This window comes from Oncorhynchus kisutch, unplaced genomic scaffold (genome assembly GCF_002021735.2).
Source record: "Oncorhynchus kisutch isolate 150728-3 unplaced genomic scaffold, Okis_V2 scaffold862, whole genome shotgun sequence".
Taxonomy (NCBI): Eukaryota; Metazoa; Chordata; class Actinopteri; order Salmoniformes; family Salmonidae; genus Oncorhynchus; species Oncorhynchus kisutch.
In genome coordinates, this window is record NW_022262807.1 from 25,891 (window position 1) to 40,841 (window position 14,951).

Genomic DNA, 14,951 nt, shown 5'->3' on the forward strand with positions numbered 1-14,951 from the left:
GTAGTCATTGGTTGAGAGTAGTGTAGTCATTGGTTGAGAGTAGTGTAGTCATTGGTTGAGAGTAGTGTAGTCATTGGTTGAGAGTAGTGTAGTCATTGGTTGAGAGTAGTGTAGTCATTGGTTGAGAGTAGTGTAGTCATTGGTTGAGAGTAGTGTAGTCATTGGTTGAGAGTAGTGTAGTCATTGGTTGAGAGTAGTGTAGTCATTGGTTGAGAGTAGTGTAGTCATTGGTTGAGAGTAGTGTAGTCATTGGTTGAGAGTAGTGTAGTCATTGGTTGAGAGTAGTGTAGTCATTGGTTGAGAGTAGTGTAGTCATTGGTTGAGAGTAGTGTAGTCATTGGTTGAGTGTAGTGTAGTCATTGGTTGAGAGTAGTGTAGTCATTGGTTGAGAGTAGTGTAGTCATTGGTTGAGAGTAGTGTAGTCATTGGTTGAGAGTAGTGTAGTCATTGGTTGAGAGTAGTGTAGTCATTGGTTGAGAGTAGTGTAGTCATTGGTTGAGAGTAGTGTAGTCATTGGTTGAGTGTAGTGTAGTCATTGGTTGAGAGTAGTGTAGTCATTGGTTGAGAGTAGTGTAGTCATTGGTTGAGAGTAGTGTAGTCATTGGTTGAGAGTAGTGTAGTCATTGGTTGAGAGTAGTGTAGTCATTGGTTGAGTGTAGTGTAGTCATTGGTTGAGAGTAGTGTAGTCATTGGTTGAGAGTAGTGTAGTCATTGGTTGAGAGTAGTGTAGTCATTGGTTGAGAGTAGTGTAGTCATTGGTTGAGAGTAGTGTAGTCATTGGTTGAGAGTAGTGTAGTCATTGGTTGAGAGTAGTGTAGTCATTGGTTGAGAGTAGTGTAGTCATTGGTTGAGAGTAGTGTAGTCATTGGTTGAGAGTAGTGTAGTCTTACTGATTTGAGTCATAACGGGGGCAGTCAGTGTCTGTGCACACCTAGCTACATGGTTTGGTTTAAGACAACCTCATGCTTAGCAGTCGACATTTAGCAAAATACCACAGGCACAGAAAACAAAGAAACATCAGAAAAGTACTAAGACGTCACATGATCACTTTGAGACTCTCATCATGAAACATGTCCTGTAGGGTTTTCAATTGTTCAATATTCTATTTATAAATTAATTATAAATTAAATTATGTGTTATGTCTTTAAATGAGTGTTTTGTAATTCTTAGTTGTGTAAATTCTGCATTTCTTCAGTTTTATCTGTGAGCAAGAATAAATCAACTGAAACTGAATACTTCGTCGTGCAAAATAACTTCATGCACCTCAGTTAGCATTTAACAACATTTCACAGGAGACGTACAAACATTGATCCAACACAGTTATTTATCACTTCATTGAGAAATGACATGCATATATCATGATTAGTTCTGTTTTTACAGAGATTCCAGATAGAGCATTTGGCTGTAAGTAAAAAAAAAGACAACAACATTTTAGCAGTATATGCATCACTCTTTTTACAGTGATAGTGATAATAGTGGCAGAGAGCAGGACCTGGCACTGCAGATTTCCTAAAGGGGAAGAATTTCAGAAACTCAGGGAGAGAAAACAAAATGTCCACTATGGCTTTGGATTCAGAACATGAGTGGTTTTCAGCATCAGGGCTGTTCCAGGAAAACATCTCAATAAGAAACCAGAGGACCCACAGAATACTGAGGAACAGACACAATCCTAAGGAAGGCAAACAGTGGTTAGAGGCAGGCCAACAACAGGTTCTGTATCTAAATGTCTGGTTAATGTGCACTTGAGAAAGACACTTAACCTCTAAATCCTCTTCAGGGGCGCTGTACTTTGGCTGACTCTGGCGTTCAACACCAGGTCTCCATACTCAGTTGACGTGTTGAAAACGTTCCTGAAACATTCCAGTGTATGTGGTCTCTGTGTATGTGTGGTGTAAGGCTTGCAAAACCCCGGCAGCCTCCCAAAATGTCCAGGTTTTCCAGAAATATTGGTTGGAGGATTCTCAGATTTCGTGCTTTTTCCTGATTATAGGAATTTTGGGAAAGTGACCAGACATTTGCAACCTTAAAACGACAGGCACAGCAATGGGCCTCTTGTATCAGTCCTCTATGTAGCCCCATGGTAACACCACAGACACAGCAATGGGCCTCTTGTATCAGTCCTCTATGTAGCCCCATGGTAACACCACAGACACAGCACTGGGCCTGCTGTATCAGTCCTCTATGTAGCCCCATGGTAACACCACAGACACAGCACTGGGCCTCTTGTATCAGTCCTCTATGTAGCCCCATGGTAACACCACAGACAAAGACACAGTGCCTGCTGTATCAGTCCTCTATGTAGCCCCATGGTAACACCACAGACACAGTGCCTGCTGTATCAGTCCTCTATGGAGCCCCATGGTAACACCACAGACACAGCACTGGGCCTCTTGTATCAGTCCTCTATGTAGCCCCATGGTAACACCACAGACACAGCAATGGGCCTCTTGTATCAGTCCTCTATGTAGCCCCATGGTAACACCACAGACACAGCAATGGGCCTCTTGTATCAGTCCTCTATGTAGCCCCATGGTAACACCACAGACAAAGACACAGTGCCTGCTGTATCAGTCCTCTATGTAGCCCCATGGTAACACCACAGACACAGTGCCTTCTGTATCAGTCCTCTATGTAGCCCCATGGTAACACCACAGACACAGTGCCTGCTGTATCAGTCCTCTATGTAGCCCCATGGTAACACCACAGACACAGCAATGGGCCTCTTGTATCAGTCCTCTATGTAGCCCCATGGTAACACCACAGACACAGCAATGGGCCTCTTGTATCAGTCCTCTATGTAGCCCCATGGTAACACCACAGACACAGCACTGGGCCGTCTGTATCAGTCCTCTATGTAGCCCCATGGTAACACCACAGACACAGCACTGGGCCTATTGTATCAGTCCTCTATGTAGCCCCATGTTAACACCACAGACACAGCAATGGGCCTGCTGTATCAGTCCTCTATGTAGCCCCATGGTAACACCACAGACACAGCAATGGGCCTCTTGTATCAGTCCTCTATGTAGCCCCATGGTAACACCACAGACACAGTGCCTGCTGTATCAGTCCTCTATGTAGCCCCATGGTAACACCACAGACACAGCACTGGGCCTCTTGTATCAGTCCTCTATGTAGCCCCATGTTAACACCACAGACACAGCAATGGGCCTGCTGTATCAGTCCTCTATGTAGCCCCATGGTAACACCACAGACACAGCACTGGGCCTCTTGTATCAGTCCTCTATGTAGCCCCATGGTAACACCACAGACACAGCAATGGGCCTCTTGTATCAGTCCTCTATGGAGCCCCATGGTAACACCACAGACACAGTGCCTGCTGTATCAGTCCTCTATGTAGCCCCATGGTAACACCACAGACACAGCACTCGGCCTGCTGTATCAGTCCTCTATGTAGCCCCATGGTAACACCACAGACACAGCAATGGGCCTCTTGTATCAGTCCTCTATGTAGCCCCATGGTAACACCACAGACACAGCAATGGGCCTCTTGTATCAGTCCTCTATGGAGCCCCATGGTAACACCACAGACACAGTGCCTGCTGTATCAGTCCTCTATGTAGCCCCATGGTAACACCACAGACACAGTGCCTGCTGTATCAGTCCTCTATGTAGCCCCATGGTAACACCACAGACACAGCACTGGGCCTTCTGTATCAGTCCTCTATGTAGCCCCATGGTAACACCACAGACACAGTGCCTGCTGTATCAGTCCTCTATGTAGCCCCATGGTAACACCACAGACACAGTGCCTGCTGTATCAGTCCTCCATGTAGCCCCATGGTAACACCACAGACACAGTGCCTGATGTATCAGTCCTCTATGTAGCCCTATGGTAACACCACAGACACAGAAAGTTGTAAATTCTTGGTTATCTGCACGAACCCTGGCTAACAATTTACAAAATTGGGTTTAATCATTTATTTACTAAATACCTAACTAATCACACAGAATTACACATGCACATAATTCAATCATAACTTGATTACAAATGACGTCATAAAGGAAAACGTCCCTAGCGGGCGGAACAGATATGACAGCTTGCTACACAAAAGAAAAGGGGCTGGGTTTGAGTGAAGGAGCGGGAAGACTGAGGAACAAAGAGAAGAAGCTGAGCTATCGTAAATACAGTATCTTATGCATTCTAAATTACCACCCATTTGGAAAAGGAAAATGCAATTAATATTTACTCTGAGCTGCGCTTCGGTAGGTTGGTGGTAGATGGAAGGCCGTGATGCCAAACCGAGTCCTTTGAAGAATGTCTCTGGTTGTCAATTGGATATGTTGTAGTAACGCCGTTGGGTGATAGACGGGATACTCTGTCTGTTCCTTCCTAACCCTCGTTGCATCTGCTGTTGCTAACTCAACGGCTAGGAGGTATCACTTCTGTAGTGAATAAGAGTTCAAAGTTCATACCATTCGCAACCAAAGCTCACGCCGATGTTGGCTTCGTTCTGTAGTTATTATCTGAACCATTCTGACATAGGACCGTCGTCCTCACATATTTGGAAGAGATAGTTATATTGTCGTCAAGGGCTTATATAGGAAGGGAGAGGAGGGCGTGTTTGAAAAGTTTTATAGCCCATGTCCCTTCACAGGGGCGGGTCACTGATTGAGCAGAGCCCTATCTTAGGAAAACCAGATTTCACATTTTAGAAGCTAACATCACATTTCATCCCATCACGAATAATTTCATATTAAAACATTTAAATTGAACAACAATTCCATGTGAATCCGATAACTCTGATGTGTAGACTTTCCACTGTATAGTTTATGTCATCTTATCATTGATGAGAATGTCTCAGATGACAACCGAACTGACATCATGGTCAGTTCCTGGATGGGAGACCAGATGCTGCTGGAAGTGGTGTTGGAGGGCCAGTAGGAGGCACTCTTTCCTCTGGTCTAAAAATAATAATATCCCAATGCCCCAGGGCAGTGATTGGGGACACTGCCCTGTGTAGGGTGCCGTCTTTCGGATCGGACGTTAAACGGGTGTCCTGACTCTCTGAGGTCATTAAAGATCCCATGGCACTTATCATATGAGTAGGGGTGTTAACCCTGGTGTCCTGGCTAAATTCCCAATCTGGCCCTCAAACCATCATGGTCACCTAATAATCCCCAGTTTACAATGGGCTCATTCATCCCCCTCCTCTCCCCTGTAACTATTCCCCAGGTCGTTGCTGTAAATGAGAACGTGTTCTCAGTCAACTTACCTGGTAAAATAACGGATAAATAAAAAATCTATAAAAAACTTGGACATGTCAGGATTGGGTGACGGTGGTGCTTAAAGGATTTCAAGCAATGATTTGAAGTGGAAAGTTTCTGAAAAGGGGAGTTTCCGTTTAGGGGAGTTGAGACTTTGTTAGTCTGGTTAGTATCTTTTCTCCTGCATCTTCTTCAGAACATTATCCAACTTCTGACACAATTACACAACACTTTAGTTCTGGGTTTCCCACACTAAGCTCTTCGAGACAAACATGCCATGGTTATTCAATGGTACTGACCAGACCTGGTTCAAAGTTTTCAAATACATTTAGAGTTTGTTTAAGCCTACCTACAGTGCTATATGTTTTGCAGTTTTGTGACTATTCTATTGGTTCCATTGGGCCAGGAAAGCTCAATCAAGCACAGATAAAATATTTTCAATGATTTCAAATAGTATTTGAACCCAGGTCTGGTACTAACATTCAAAGACACAAGGACCACTTGTCGCATGCCTCATTGGCAAGCAACACACGTGTGCGCACACACAGGAACACAGACACAAAAACATACACACACTTACACACCCTTCTTCAAGGTGTTTACAGTAAGAGAGGCGTAAGACTGTTTCAATGGTCTGACATTCAAAGAGTTACGAACCACTTGTCACGTGTCCCATTGTCAAGAAACACAGGCACGCACACACACACATGCACATACACACGCGGACATTCATGCAGACATGCACACACATACACACCCTTCTCCAAGGGGTTTACAGTAAACAGGGGTGTAACACTGCCAAGCGACAGACACACACACAGCGCTCTGTTTCCTGTGCACCTCTACTAGGACAGACAACTTATAGCCTAACAGCAGCATTCTCCAGAAACATTCCCATTGTAACAGGCACCCAGTGTGTCTTTCTGTAACAGGGGTCATTCCTGGAACAAGGTGTGGCACAGCGCCGTCTGTGATTCGATCAGGTGACCCAGTTGATGTCACCCTGACATCACAACTCCACTTACACTCCTTTCATTCATTCTTTTCACCATGGAAACCCACAAGATTAGAATAAAGTGAACACAGATCTTCTGTCTAGGTGCATAGGTCAATGGAGCTATGCAGGTGGTGTATTGTAGGACATCCTACAGGGAAACAGGTAGTAACATGCTCATGAAACAGACTTATACAGTAGTACAGCACAGAGGGGCATGCTGAAGCTACGTTAAGACGTTGTTTGCAATGAAAAGGAGAAGAGAAACCCCCCCCCACACACACATACATTGGCTGTAGAAACTACAACACCCACACGTACACACACTGGCTTCAGTACCAGGGAAAATATCCCCCAAAATACCAAGACAGCTGTCATGAAAGAGTCTGTGATGTCACCCTTGGCAACATAGACAATTGACAGCAGAAACACAGCCAAAACCTCAACTTGATACATAATTCACCTTCAAATCTTTCACACAAAAGATTGCTTTCCAATAAAAGTAGTAAATGAAATGTAGTCTATCGAATTAAATATTATCTTTCATCTGACGTTCACTATGCAAGGAGTAAATCTGGAACATTGTTTCCACAACTTCACCAGAACAGTTACTGTATATCCTGAATGTCAGGGATTCCCTGAACCCTATTTGGGTTGAAGAGAAAAGAGATGTGGCTGAATGCATGAACCAATCCTTTCCTTTAAAAAAGAGGAACTGTCATCACCCCCGCCATCGCCCACATTAACCAGCTGTTTGCCCGCCGCCCTCTCTGTCTCTGGTGTCGGGTTACAAACAGAGAGTAACAACTGACACACACACTGAGGGTGCTAATTTACTGGACTGTAGCCAACAGTTTCTCAGAAATTTCCTCAGAAGTAATTTGCCTAGATAGTGGATACATTAGGTCAATAGTGTGAGATGGTTTGGTTAGATAAACAAATGGCTAAGTTTACTATACTGTTAACAGAGACCTCAAAACATGATAAGATGTACTTGTCTATTATTAATCTTTGCACCCAGAACCAAATCTCACATGTGTGCTGGGTGATAATAGTGAGCTAACTTAAAGAGATAGTTCTGAGAAATTACCTATTTTAATATTTGTTTCCTTGGAAGCACTATGGACAAGGAGTGACTGCAATCCAAACATTGGTTTTGCAATCCAGTCAAATACTAATGTGGCATTTCAGGACCCAAAACCAGTGTAAGGCATCAATCTCATCATTTAGCATGTTAAGTCATTGAACAACTAAATCCATTTCAGAGATGATTTAGGCATTATATTTAAACATGCTAAATGGGTCAGGTTGACTGACACTGGTTTTTGGTTGGAAAATGCTAGTATAATGTATGGCAATGGCTAGTATAACAAAACCAAAGTGTGCATTGCAGTCACCCCATGTTCATATGACTGCTTTCAAGGTAAGGAAACAATCATGTTACTGAGCTTCCCTTTAAGCTGACATTATTTACGCTGGAGGTGCACCCTATATTTTGCTACAGTAAGATCACATCATTAAGGCTGTGTTTAAAATGTTGAATTCGCTGTCATACCATTAGATGAAAGCAGTAGAAAGCAGAGTTACCCGTCTACATCCTTAGAAAAAAAGTCTTCCAAAATGGTTCTTCGGCTGTCCCCATAGGTGAACCCTTTTTGGTTCCAGGTAGAAGTCTTTTGGGTTCCATGTAGAACCCTCTGTGGAAAGGGTTCTACACAGAACTCAAAAGGGTTCATCAAAGGGTTCTCCTATGGGAACAGCCAAAGAACCCTTTTAGGTTCTAGATAGCACCTTTTTTTACAATTGTATAAGAACAACGTAACAGTGCACTAGCCTCAAATAAAATGGTTCCCAGACAGAAACGATCCAACCGCAATGCTCTTATCTTTTAAAGGTAAAACTGGAAACGGCTCAACATCCAAATAGCTGACAGAGGGTTAAAATTCACTTGAAATACAGAGCCAGAAATAGCCCAGTTCTTAGTAAGCAGGGGAGAGGTTGGAACATAACTTGTTGAACTGAACTGCATTATAAGGCGAGCCCACAGGGACAAACAGTACCAAGAAAACAATACCTTCAAAGAAAGAAGCAATTGGAAAATAATGTCTGTGAATTCAGAAAGAGATCAGTTTGACCAATCCAGACAGATAGGGATTTACAGATGTAGCATCTTCATTTGAGCCAGTTTTCTAAAGCAGCAAAAGAATCCCTCAGCAACAGGAAGTGCAAATTCTTATGTGGATTAAAATGTATTGACATTTTTGTATGGGTTGAGCAACAGTAAGGATTCAGTGTAATAATGTACAGCACAGAGTGCAACAGTAAGGGTTTAGTTTAATAATGTGCAGCACAGAGCAACAGTAAGGGTTCATTGTAATAATGTCAAACACAGAGCAACAGTAAGGGTTCAGTGGAATAATGTACATCACAGAACAACAGTAAGGGTTCAGTGTAATAATATACAACACAGAGCAACAGTAAGGGTTCAGTGTAATAATGTACAGCACAGAGCAACAGTAAAGGTTCAGTGTAATAATATACAACACAGAGCAACAGTAAGGGTTCAGTGTAATAATGTCAAACACAGAGTAACAGTAAGGGTTCAGTGTAATAATGTACAGCACAGAGCAACAGTAAGGGTTCAGTGGAATAATGTACATCACAGAACAACAGTAAGGGTTCAGTGTAATAATATACAACACAGAGCAACAGTAAGGGTTCAGTGTAATAATGTACAGCACAGAGCAACAGTAAAGGTTCAGTGTAATAATATACAACACAGAGCAACAGTAAGGGTTCAGTGTAATAATGTCAAACACAGAGTAACAGTAAGGGTTCAGTGTAATAATGTACAGCACAGAGCAACAGTAAGGGTTCAGTGGAATAATGTACATCACAGAACAACAGTAAGGGTTCAGTGTAATAATATACAACACAGAGCAACAGTAAGGGTTCAGTGTAATAATGTACAGCACAGAGCAACAGTAAAGGTTCAGTGTAATAATATACAACACAGAGCAACAGTAAGGGTTCAGTGTAATAATGTCAAACACAGAGTAACAGTAAGGGTTCAGTGTAATAATGTACAGCACAGAGCAACAGTAAGGGTTCAGTGGAATAATGTACATCACAGAACAACAGTAAGGGTTCAGTGTAATAATATACAACACAGAGCAACAGTAAGGGTTCAGTGTAATAATGTACAGCACAGAGCAACAGTAAAGGTTCAGTGTAATAATATACAACACAGAGCAACAGTAAGGGTTCATTGCAGTCCTCACTTCTCTATTGTATTTGAGGGGTGTCTGCTTGGCTAGTGTTAATTAACACTCAAACTACCCCCAAGAGCAGTTTCCAATCGCCAGGGTTGCGTCTTCCGAATAACATCCCTGGACAGAACATTCCTGACAGTCAAAAGGGAATGGAACATTTAGTTAGAGATTGAGGGAGGAGATTGTTTGGGCGGAATCAACCAAAACATTGGCTCTCTGCCATTTCCTCTTGAAAAGCACTGACTCTCAATCCCACATTGTTAACCATGGAGCCTTCAAGGATTAAACACTCAAGTAACCTAACAGCTTAACTGGAAACCCTCTGTTTTCTAACCTTCTTGGCAGAGCAGTTTTTCAAAATAGCATCTTCCCTGATTCCCCATGACACACGCCTTGTGTGTGTGAGTGTGTGTGAGTGTCTGTGTGTGCGTGTGTGTGTGTGTGTGTGAGTGTGTGTGTGAATGGTGTGGTTGCATATACGCATGTGTGTGTGCATGCCTGTGTGCATGTGTGAGAGAGCGAGAGTGTGTGTGTGCAAATGCAGGAATGCATGTGGGTATGTCTGTTTGTCTGTGCATCTGTGTGTGTGTATATACGTGTGTGTGTGTGTGTGTTTGTGCTTGCATGTATGTATGAATGTATGTATGTATGTATGTATGTATGTATGTATGTATGTATGTATGTATGTATGTATGTATGTATGTATGTATGTATGTATGTATGTATGTATGTATGTATGTATGTATGTATGTATGTATGTATGTATGTATGTATGTATGTATGTATGTATGTATGTATGTATGTATGTATGTATGTGTGTGTGTGTGTGTGCGTGCATGCGTGCGTGTATGTGTGTGTGTGTGGGGGGGGGCAGTGGACGTAGCCCATTTCCTGTAAGGGAGGTTGTTTGGTGAACAACGATGCCCTTGGCATGCAGGCTAGGTTTGCTGTAAACCATGGCATGCAGGCTAGGTTTCTGGGTGAGGAATGCTGGACTACAGTGACTACACCATTTTACCAGAACACCACACCGCAGACCCAATCTGGCTTTCCGTAGCCTGGGGTCCAAACTGAATATTTCCCTGTTTAACTATTGTTTCAATATATTCAGTGTGCATAACTTAAACTTAACATTGCTCTGTTTCCCTTTTTGCTCATTATTCAGTGTACATAGCCTGGAGTCCAACCTAAATATAGTTCAGTTTCAGTTTAACTATATGTATTGTGGCTGGAATCCAATCTGAATATTGTTCAGTTTAACTATATATTTTGTGGATAAACTGAAGTTCAACCTAAATAGTGTTCAGTTTCAGTTTAACTATATATATTGTGGATAGCCTGGACTCCAATCTGAATATTGCTCAGTTTAACTATACACAGTTGAAGTCAGAACATACATTTAGGTTGGAGTCATTAAAACACGTTTTTCAACCACTCAACACATTTCTTGTTAACAAACTATAGTTTTGGCAAGTCGGTTAGGACATCTACTTTGTGCATGACACAAGTAATTTTTCCAACAATTGTTTACAGACAGATTATTTCACTTAAAATTCACTGTTTCACAATTCCAGTGGGTCAGAAGTTTACATACACTAAGTTGACTGTGCCTTTATACAGCTTGGAAAATGCCAGAAAATTATGTCATGGCTTTAGAAGCTTTTGATAGGCTAAATGACATCATTTGAGTCAATTGGAGGTGCACCTGTGGATGTATTTCAAGGCCTACCTTCAAACTCAGTGCCTCTTTGCTTGACATCATGGGAAAATCAAAAGAAATCAACCAAGACCTCAGAAATAAAAATTTTGACCTCCACCAGTCTGGTTCATCCGTGGGAGCAATTTCTAAATGTCTGAAAGTACCACGTTCATCTGTACAAACAATAGTACGCAAGTATAAACACCATGGAACCACGCAGCCATCATACCGCTCAGGAAGGAGACACGTTCTGTCTCCTAGAGATTAACATACTTTGGTGTGAAAAGTGCAAATCAATCCCAGAACAACAGCAAAGAATCTTGTGAAGATGCTGGAGGAAACAGGTACCAAAGTATCTATATCCACAGTAAAACGAGTCCTATATCGACATAACCTGAAAAGCCGCTCAGCAAGGAAGAAGCCAAGGATCCAAAACCGCCATAAAAAAGCCAGACTACGGTTTGCAACTGCACATGGGGACAAACATCATACTTTTTGGAGAAATGTCCTCTGGTCTGATGAAACAAAAATAGAACTGTTTGGCCATAATGATGATCGTTATGTTTGGAGGGAAAAGGGGGAGGCTTGCAAGCCGAAGAACACCATCCCAATCGTTGAAGCACGGGTGTGGCAGCATCATGTTGTGGGGGTGCTTTGCTGCAGGAGTTTCCCTTCACAAAATAGATGGCATCATGAGGTAGGAAAATGATGTGGATATATTGAAGCAACATCTCAAGACATCAGTCAGGAAGTTAAAGCTTGATCACAAATGGGTCTTCCAAATGGACAATGACCCCAAGCATGCTTCCAAAGTTGTGGCAAAATGGCTTAAGGACATCAAAGTCAAGGTATTGGAGTGGCCATCACAAAGCCCTGATCTCAATCCTATAGAAAATGTTGTGGGCAGAACTGAAAAAGCATGTGCGAGCAAGGAGGCCTGCAAACCTGATTCAGCTACACCAGCTCTGTCAGGAGGAGTGGGCCAAAATTCACCCAACTTATTGTGGGAAGCTTGTGGGAGGCTTCCCGAAACGTTTGACCCAAGTTAAACAATGTTAAGGCAATGCAACCAAATACTAATTGAGTGAATGTAAACTTCTGACCCACTGGGAATGTGATGAAAGAAAAAAAAACTGAAATAAATCATTCTCTCTACTATTATTCTGACATTTCACATTCTTAAAATAAAGTGGTGATCCTAACTGACCTAAAACAGGGAATTTTTACTGGAATTAAATGTCAGGAATTGTGAAAAACTGAGTTTAAATATATTTGGCTAAGATGTTGGTAAACTTCCAACTTCAACTGTATATTTTGTGGATAGCCTGGAATCCAATCTAAATAGCGCTTTGTTTCACTACTGTTTCACTGCGTTCAGTGTGGATAACAGCCTAGGTCTTGCAGGAAGGGATGACAAAAACTGACACCCCATTACCAGAACACCAGACCGCAGACCTGAGCTGTCCTGAGTCGTGTTTAGTGGGGAGAAAATATTTAAAAATAGAATGAAACAGGGAGGTAGGTTCCTTATCCAATTAGAACACACGTTTTCATTTTCCATTGAAGAAAATGTGCCCTACTGAACACTACCCTGGCCTTGTTAACCCAGAGAGTGGATTAAACAGGTCCCATGTAATGAGCTAACATATCAGGTCTTCTAATGTCCTGGCATATATCTGTGAATATACAATAAAACAGTGACAAAACACACTATGTGAGTCATCAACCAATGGTATCTATGGTGTTATGCCAAATTTGGTATTCATCAAATGTTGTTGTTGAATTATAAATAGTGGTTAAAGTTTGCCTGCAGCTTGTCAACACTAGGTTTGTGGACTGTTTCCAGATGAATACATACTCACAATATTGGCAGAGTCTATAATGATTTTTAATTGTGCTCAGTGTTCTCCTTGGCTTGGTATCCTATGACAGGTTAGGATAGGCCTGACAGTGTTCTCCTTGGCACGGTATCCTAGGACAGGTGGGTAGGCCTGACAGTGTTCTCCTTGGCTTGGTATCCTATGACAGGTTAGGATAGGCCTGACAGTGTTCTCCTTGGCTTGGTATCCTAGGACAGGTGAGGATAGGCCTGACAGTGTTCTCCTTGGCTTGGTATCCTAGGACAGGTGAGGATAGGCCTGACAGTGTTCTCCTTGGCTTGGTGTCCTAGGACAGGTGAGGATAGGCCTGACAGTGTTCTCCTTGGCTTGGTATCCTAGGACAGGTGAGGATAGGCCTGACAGTGGAAAGACTACTGAACTCCAGCTGGGAAGGAGATTGAGAGGAGTGTAGACAAGGTAAGCCAAGAACAGCAGGCGTTAGTTGTATTGACCATGTCAGTAATTGTCTGATTTTTACATATATTTTTGTTCAATATGACAGAATCAGGCCACACAAACACTTAGATTAATGTGCAATAATCCTCTGTTGTAGTTCTTACTCTCCATCGACCAAACATCAATATTTTCCACTAGATGTTGAAGATGTCACTCAGAAACATTATGACATTATGCATTTGCACCGCAAAAGGGAGCACCTGGACAGTAACTTCTGTTCAGGACATCTGCAGAAAGAATGAATATGAGACAAATCACTGATATTTATTTGCTATTAAAGGAGGACACACAGTATTCATCTGGGATATAGGCGGCCTCTCCCTTAGCCTGTCTAGAAAAGGAAAAACCAATGGGGTAGCCGACAGGGAAAAGTAGGCAGGCTTATTTCCAAGAGCCGAAAGACGTCTTCCGGAAGTGGGAACCATTCCACGAGAAAACAAGCCACTGCTGCCATGGAGACCTCCTGAGACGACAAGCCCAGAGCTCCCGCGTCAGAGGAAACCAGGAAACCACACGGCGCGGACTGAATGTACTCCAAAGTCAGCCCAGCTGCTGCTTCCATGGAAACGGGGGTTTGGCCAGCAGGGAACAATCTGATACTGTACATACTCTGAAGAACAGCTCACACACGACATCAAAGGCATGTCTCAGCACATGCTCAAACACTCACGTAACGCCTTAAACACAGACTGGAATGACACCTCATAACAGCAAAAGGTTGCTGTTCCTGACACATGCAGGAAAGGAGGTAAACAGAATGCTCTTCTTCTCCAGCTGTATTAAATGAGGTCAAATAGAAATGAGATTAGATCTGATCCTTTGCTTTATTATCTATGAGTCAAAGCTTTCGTCCTGTTCTTTTTGGCCTCAGCAATTCACACGTCTACTATCCTACACATTCTGGACTCATTTTGCCAGAGTACTTATAGAAGGCATTTGAGCTGCTTCGTCCATATTCTAATTCATATTATTTTGATTTAAGCATGCACACAGTTTAATGATATGAATGGAGGAGTAACCATTTCACATGTGACGCTAGAACCCCTGCATACCATTTCACATGTGACGCTAGAACCCCGGCATACCATTTCAGAAAATACAGCAGGCAAATGAAATGGAAAAGTAAGGGTTCCCGGCGATCACACTTGGTCGCTATGGGAACACTGTGATTGTGGGGGAAAATCCTGTAAACGCTTGTCTGTTTAAAAGGAGAGTTCCAAAAGAGGCAAGGCTTCTCAGTTCCAGGAATGTTGATGGAAAACATTACAATGCCTCTTAGCAGAGAGATTATTTCAGATTTGACAACATTTACAGATATAAAAACCGCTGCAGTCTTTCTTAGCCTTCAAAATAAACGAAATATGTCCGTTTTGTAAAAGGACCCCCACATATCCCACAGAGCCTGGTCTCTCTGAATTCTC